Here is a 7,408-nt window from a genome sequence, read left to right as displayed (position 1 = left end):
GTCTGAGTTGCCTTGCAGCACGAAGGGTTAAAAAGGGTTAAATGGAAACGTAAACCACCCAACATTTACCCCATTTCTCTCCCCTTCACCCCTTGCCACCCATTTCGCCCCTCTCCCCTTGCCAGCTGAATTCATTCGATACTTTTTTTGAAAGTCACTCTTTCTCAGGGATATGCCTACCTAATGACGCAATGACGTCAATGCAGGTCAATAGCACACTGGCGAAGCGGACTGGCGGGCTGAGGCTACGGTGTGGCTGCGTGTGAACTAATGTAGTTGTCTCCCAATACACGGGAACGAGTCTCCGCGGTAAACCCGTTTGGTTGCCCATGGTATAGCCATTATAAGAAAGATTGCCTATTGATAGGCTATCATTCCCTTCACACTAAACTTCGTTATTTGACTCAATTGCTGTGAGAGCTGGTTGGACCTGGTCGTCTAACACTGTGAATGGAGCGGGAGATAAGTCGATCTGCATCACAATATCACATGTTGCACGGATCATTCATACTTCCCTGCTCCCTAGTCATTCACATTTATTGCGGTGCGCATCGCATAGCCTATGAGGATGATTAAAATTACCCCATTTTTTGGCGGGCTTCTTTCATCAGTTGGTTTTCGCGCTTAACTCGGTGTTCCCGTCCGCGCTCTGTTCCTGAATAAGAACAACACCAGATATGTTCGCCCCAGATAGATAACTGAAACGACGCGCACGGCTTGACCCCCTTTCGCCGTCCTGCTTTGGGCTCCGACCTAGAACTCTTTCCCTTTCTTTGTCTCAAAAAGTATCTCATTCAGACGAAGCCCTTTTGCAGACTACTCGAGCACAAACAGACAATACTTCTCACACAGGTAAGCGCTTTCTTTTGTACCAGAGGGAATCGTGACTACCCCAGAGGTGCGGGAAGTTGTCTCTTTTAACCCTGGCAATCAGGGTAGCCCACTACACGCAGTTATGATGAGACTTTAGTTCAGCATAATCTTGAAGCATGCTATTTTATGTAGCCTTTGCACTGATATCCTACATGGACAGATGTTTTAGCCTAGGCTACAAAGCCTTATATCTGAGGCATCTGAACACATGCATGTGCAAAACCGTTATTGTTATCGTTTAGGCTATGATAACTAACACTGGCTATATGGACAGTGGATATGTTGTTCAGAGTTACTGTGAGTTCTGCACTTTGGGAGAGATCCGCAATAAACACTGTGAGTCTAAGACCGTGCGGGCTGAGCTAATGCGTAGGCGTATTCACGTGCCGGGGTTCCTCCGCTTAGCCGGCTACTCTGCTGGGATGCCTAGTAACAGAGAGCATGGCACATAGCCTATAGCTGTCCATGGCAGCTCCACACACGGTGCATAATAGACAAAGCTGTAAAGTTGATTCAGGAGCTAAGAGGTATGCACTTTTTGTAGGCTACGCTACTACACTTTGATAATACGGTCAGTGAGCACTTGTTGTATATCCCGCTGATGCAAGTCATCCGAATTACATAGACGGGGTTATTTGACCGTTTAGTTTACCTTAGAAGTTGCGTAGATCGGTCACAGATTATTTTGTTGACCCCCTTTGCCTTGTAGCGTGTGAAAAAAAAAGTATTCGAGCAATTATTTAGCTAGACTGTATGCGTGTCCTAAAGGCAAATGAAAAGGACCTATAAGTCTTGTTATGATGACAAAGAAACAACTAACTTGCAATTGGTCAATATAGGCTATAGGTCTACTCGCTTATGGACACGCATGAGATAATGAAGAAGACATACGCAGTAAACTATATGGTGCAGGAGCTCCGTTCAACGCAAAACCTTTGCGCCGCTTAACTTCTCAGACCCATGATCAGCGTCACCTTGTTGCTAATAACCACTGTCGAGCAGTACGTTAGTGCGTCCCGTTTAACTTTTCAGAACCACGGACAGCGCTACGGTGCCGCCATTCTCACATCGGTTTTGACTAAGTGCTTTGTTTGCGCCGTTTGACCTTTTCAGCACCATGGACACCGTGCTAAGGGAGGTGAATTGAAATAGCTTTTAAAACCCGTAAAGGAACACAAACTGAAAAGTTGAACAACTTGTTATTAACTAGGCGTCATGTGGCTCCAACTGAAATTAACATTGAGTGTAGATAACTTCAGGAAGAAGGCAGATAAAAAAAACGCATGTGAAATGTCTTGGATAACAATTTTCAACATAGGGCGTTTCCAAGATTTGAAGAAGAATAGCTCAACACACAAAAATGTGAGCTTAGCTATTTTAGGCAAACGTTTGACTATACACCTGGGCTGGCGCATTGATAAGATCCTGTAAAAATAGATTTCTATGCAGTATACATCATTCAAAGAGTACAGTTCCTTAAGGGAGGAGCTAGCCTGCATAAATTGTTTTCTTTCTTCAGGGCTTTGTACCATAACTTTGGTGTCAATTGTGTGAGGAGTAGGGGTGGGAGACTGTATTCTTACAGCTGTCTCAGGTAAGAAAAATGCCCGTGTGTGTGTGTGTGTGTGTGTGTGTGTGTGTGTGTGCTGTGGTCCGTCGTCAGCTGGTTGCTTTGGATAACCAACAAGCAGGACACGTCACGCCCCCACCGTGCGTCTGGCATGTCTGGCATTTGGCGGGTGGCCGGGTCGGGCAGCGCTCAGAGTCAGGGAATCACTGGTTCTTCAAAAACAAATTCTCCAGCTGACATTTTCATTAAACGGAGAGAAAGGTCCATTGCAACTAGCAGAAGTCCATTCTCCAGAGGGGGGATTGGAAGGAGAGGTCTCGGGCTGAGTGTGGCGACATCGTGCGGCGAACTCAGTGCGCTTCACTGATAGACCCGCTCATTGATATTTGTTGCTGGTTCACTGATTGAAAGATTGCAGCTGCAGCAAAGACGGCTGAAAGACAGAGAGATGGAGGGATGGAAGAGATGAGGGAAGGGGGGAACTTCAAACAACATTACAGATGACATAGAGTACTGTTCAACAGTTTAGAGAACAAAGGATAACTGTAAGAGTCGTTTATGATCATAAGGTTTCTAATTAGGAATTGCATTTCTATAGCTATCCAAAAGCCCCATCTCACCTCACCCCTCGCCCTTAGTGTCAGGGGCTGCCCTAACTTGCACTCCACAGCGGGGTAAAACCTGCAGCATCAAGTGGACATACAGTATTGGCTTGTATTATAGTAATTCAAGCCAATACGCGATATAAATAGCATCTACCGCTGAGACAGACAGGGGCAACCCTTTTTTTAATCTGAGATGATTTTTCGATGATAACCGCCAATCTCTGGGCAGACACACACACACACTGGTCTCGTGACTTTCCACGCGGGATGCTGGCAGGACGTCAGGATGAACCTGGGAGAGGAGAGTAAGGGAAGGAATTATAGGGGATGTAGATTGTAGAGAGAGGTGGTGGGGGGGGGGGGGGTGTAAGGATACGAGAGAGACTATTTAGAGCGAGAGTGACTATTTATGTCTAGGGTGTGTGTATAGGTTGTATCCGTCGTATTGGTGTGCTTGTGCTTGCGCTAACGATGCAGTGGGTGAGCGAGTCTGGCGCGTGGGTACGGGCAGCGGCGAACAGAGGAGCCAGTTCACGTAGAGATCGCATTGTTATTCTCACTAGCTCGACTAGAATGTTTGCCTAGAAAATACACGGATGGGAACCAAGCCTCAAGACTACAGTTCATACCAATCCAGTAGACGAGAAAAGCGCATGATAAACAGTGGAGGGGGAGATTGAGAGAAGGAGATTCCAGAATTGTTCATTCATACTAAGGAGCTATATGAGACGCATAGGCTGTTTCCCCTACCATTTTATTCTCCAAACCAAAAGCAGCGTCTTTAATCAGGCGCTGTAGGCCATATCTGTAAAGTGGGGAGAATCTAAACGTGACGTCAATGCCTAGTAACTGACGCAGCCCCTCACAAAAAAAAATACGGCTTTTATTCTCTCTGGTCAGCAAGCTTTTAATTATTCGTTGTTGTTTTTTTTAAGCAAAAACCACTGGGATAACGTGGGGTTATCCCTATTATGTGAAGGTACCTATTCCATTTCGTATGTAGGCTATTTTGTGAATTGCAAACCAACCAACAGCTGCGTAGTGAATTGTTCAGCGAAAGTTGCATGGATACACACGAGCGAGAAGGCTTCGAAGAGCTGAGCGAGAGCACGGCGCAGTCAAATATCGATAATAATAATATATGAAAAGAAAGAGTGAGAGGGATATTAGTGGAGTAAAGTACTGTGCTTTGAGATACGGGGAGGGGGCTCTTGTGCAGAGTTGGAGAGGCAAAATAATGTACATTACATGCACTACACGTAACGTCCCTGAGCGATGCCTTTGTGAGTGTTTTTCCCCCTTACTGCCACCTAAAAATAGCAGCAGGGTTTGATCGTGCGCCAGAAATAGACGGAGGGTATCACTTGTATAAAAAGGAAGGCGACCCTGAAAACTTGGACGTGCCATGATTTAGGCTATATTAACCATGGACTGAATATTTGGTCATATCCAATTTTATTTGCCTCTGTTTCTGTAAAACATGTTCATGTATGAATTCTAAATGCATTTGATTTTTATTTCCCTCGTTTCAGCAAGTGGTCCCTGCTACGGTAAGTGATACTTTGCACGTGCAATGTTTTTTAATTCAATGTAGTTTCTCTGTGTGTCATTTTTGCATGTTCCGGTGCGTGTCTGCTGTCGTGTCTTGTCGTGCTTCCCATCACATTTAGCTCACAGTGCAGTAACATAAAAATGCCATCATTCCTGGTCTTGACTTGGATGCATCGGCATGTTTTTGTAATTTTTTTGACAACATTCAAATTAAACCATGCACCTTTCTCTAAAGAAAGGGAATCGCCGCAATGGTAAATAAGTGAAAACTCCTTTGTTTGTTGGCGCTGTTGAGTCTCTTTTCACATCTCATTCCTCCCGCAAAAACCATATGCTTGCAAGGGAAAACCCTTCTCTAATGAGCGCTAAATGGGCACTAATTTGTCCTTATTTTTTGTATTAAAAAAAGAGGAGGCATAAAGACAGGAATGGAGAAGGAGGAGGGGAGGGGGGTTGAAGAGGAAGAAAACGAGCACCTAGGAAAGGGGGAGCAGCAGTATCCCGAAACGTTGCATGTACTTGGGGGAAACCCGGTAGCTGTCCAACAGTAATGGTGCTGAAAATACATCGAATGGCACTGGGGAGCGTTCCGTGATTCACCAAACCATAGGCAAGCGCGTTTAGAGAGAGAACTGAATATGACAAAAAAAACAATGTAATTTCAATGAATGATAGCCTGAAAACGTTTGCTCTTTCACGGAGCGTTATCGGAGGCTGAATCCTTTACTTCAGGGAAACTACCGATTTCCCGCCTGCGTCGTTTGAACAGTTTTACCAGATGATGTACAGGCACAGACAGGGAGGCTATAGGCAGATAGACTTGGATTACCCTTCTGCCCACGTCATCCATTTCTATCGTCAGTGTATTTGGCTATACCGTATGCTATGATCGATTGTATTTATTTCAATATAAAACCATAATCTGCAGCATCCCCAGTCATTTTGTTCCTTTGCATAAAGCAATGTGAAAGTTTTCATATGGCTTAACTAACTACTGCTGGCCAATACGCGTTTCATTGCTGCTTTTCGGCTATGCTGCTTTTGAATCGGATATGGATGACTTCATGACAAGTACAACCTCGTTGGGAAGAGATGGGAGGCAGCGCTATTCTCTACGTGTACAAAACATTAGGAACACCTTCCTAATATTGAGTGGCACTCCCTTTTGACCTCAGAACATCCTAAACTCTACAAGGTTTCGAAAGCGTTCCACAGGCCCATGTTGACTACAATTTTCCCCACAGTTGTGTCAAGTTGGCTGGATGTCCTTTGGGTGGTTGACCATTCTTGATACACATGGGAAACTGTTCAGCGTGAAAAACCCAGCAGCGTTGCAATTCTTGACGCACTCAAATCAGTGCGCCTGGTACCTACTTCCCACTTGGGCAAAAACTACTACTACTATACGTTGTTCAAAGGCACTTAAATATTTTGTCTTGCCCATTCACCTTTTGAATGGCACACATATACACAATCCATGTCTCAGTTGTCTCAACGCTTAATAATCATTCTTTAACCTGTCTCCTCCCCTTCATCTACACTGATTGAAGTGGATTTAACAAGTGACATCAATAAGGGATCACAGCTTTCACCTGGATTCACCTGGTCAGACTGTCATGGACTGTCATTGTGTGTGTGTGTGGTGGGGTGGGGGGTGGGGGGGTCTATATTGATGGTTCCACAACAAGATATTGGGCTGCCAAATGGGCCAGGAATCACCGATCCAATTACAACAGTGTCATCCGTCTGAGCACAGACACCAGTTCAACGTCTAGTTTTGATTTACATTTGGTTGAGTTGTCAACTAACGTGAATTCAACGTCAAATCAACAAACAATTTCATCATGACATTGGATTTAGGTTAGAAGTTGGGTGAAAAAAATACGAAATGCCCTTACATTGACGATTTATTGAAAATCCAATTACTTTTCCACGTTAATTAAACGTCATCACATAGATTGTCTGTGTTGAAATGACATGGAAACAACGTTGATTCAAACAGTTTTTGCCCAAGTGGGATGTCGAGGCAATCAGAGCCAACTTAGTGATAATGTATAAAATAAAGTAAGCGACGACTCGCATGTCAAAATGTCGAATTGAATTCAAACAACGCTCGTATCTGCCTGCAGTTTCGTTCACGCCACACAATAATCATGCTCACTCACTCATAGCTACAGTCCTCGCACGACTTTTGTCCACAAGTCTATATATAGCGTTCTTTTCGCCGCGGGAGAAGTGTTGCAGTACACGACATCCACGTTGTCATGAAAAATAAATCTTCAATGGCTGGCTCGTGTTGTGATAGACTGTGGAACCATTCACCTGCTATATTACCTCCACCTTTAAAAAAAAACTCCGCTTTTTAGCCTTCCTTTTGCCAAACGAAGCACCAGATAGGGCCAGATCCCCTTCCTTCAATAATTAAATGCCGGGGCCGTGTAATTTCAGTGGAAACAACACGGATTCTTGAGTCGTGACTGCTAAAGTGAGTAATGCGCGCGTTGGCTGCGTCAGGAGAGGCAGTCACTGTGCAGTGCAGTGCAGACTGAAGGAGGGGAGGGGTGTGTGTGTATGGGGGGGGGGGGGGGGGGGGGGGGGGGGGGGGGGGGGGGGGGTTCGTGACTGACTGTAGAGACGGTCGCAAACGAAAAGACCACCCAATAAAAATCCACAACAGGGCGACAAATGGGGATTGGGAAACGTTTTTTTTTTTTTAAATACATTTGCATTGCTGTCCCCCTGAATACTACTTCGTTCCTTTACCTTGCTTTACTGATCCTGGCACCAACTTGAATGCAGGAGAAGAGTT

General features: G+C 44.9%; 1 long non-coding RNA gene across 2 annotated transcripts in view; it reads left to right on the top strand.

Annotated features, from left to right (window-relative positions):
* Positions 1-559: 559 nt before the first annotated feature.
* The window catches only part of LOC110492101, a 31,106-nt gene continuing 24,257 nt past the window's right edge, over positions 560-7,408 (top strand). The window contains exons 1-3 of one of the 2 annotated variants that reach the window (XR_002468951.2): positions 560-852; positions 2,393-2,467; positions 4,581-4,598. This is a non-coding gene — a long non-coding RNA (uncharacterized LOC110492101). Of the gene's footprint in view, positions 853-2,392; positions 2,468-4,125; positions 4,332-4,580; positions 4,599-7,408 lie in introns of those variants that run through there. The other variant, XR_002468953.2, reaches the window with a different exon arrangement.

This window comes from Oncorhynchus mykiss, chromosome 2 (assembly GCF_013265735.2).
Source record: "Oncorhynchus mykiss isolate Arlee chromosome 2, USDA_OmykA_1.1, whole genome shotgun sequence".
NCBI lineage: Eukaryota > Metazoa > Chordata > Actinopteri > Salmoniformes > Salmonidae > Oncorhynchus > Oncorhynchus mykiss.
The sequence above is the reverse complement of the archived record's forward strand: the minus strand, read 5'-3'. Positions and strand labels throughout refer to the sequence as shown.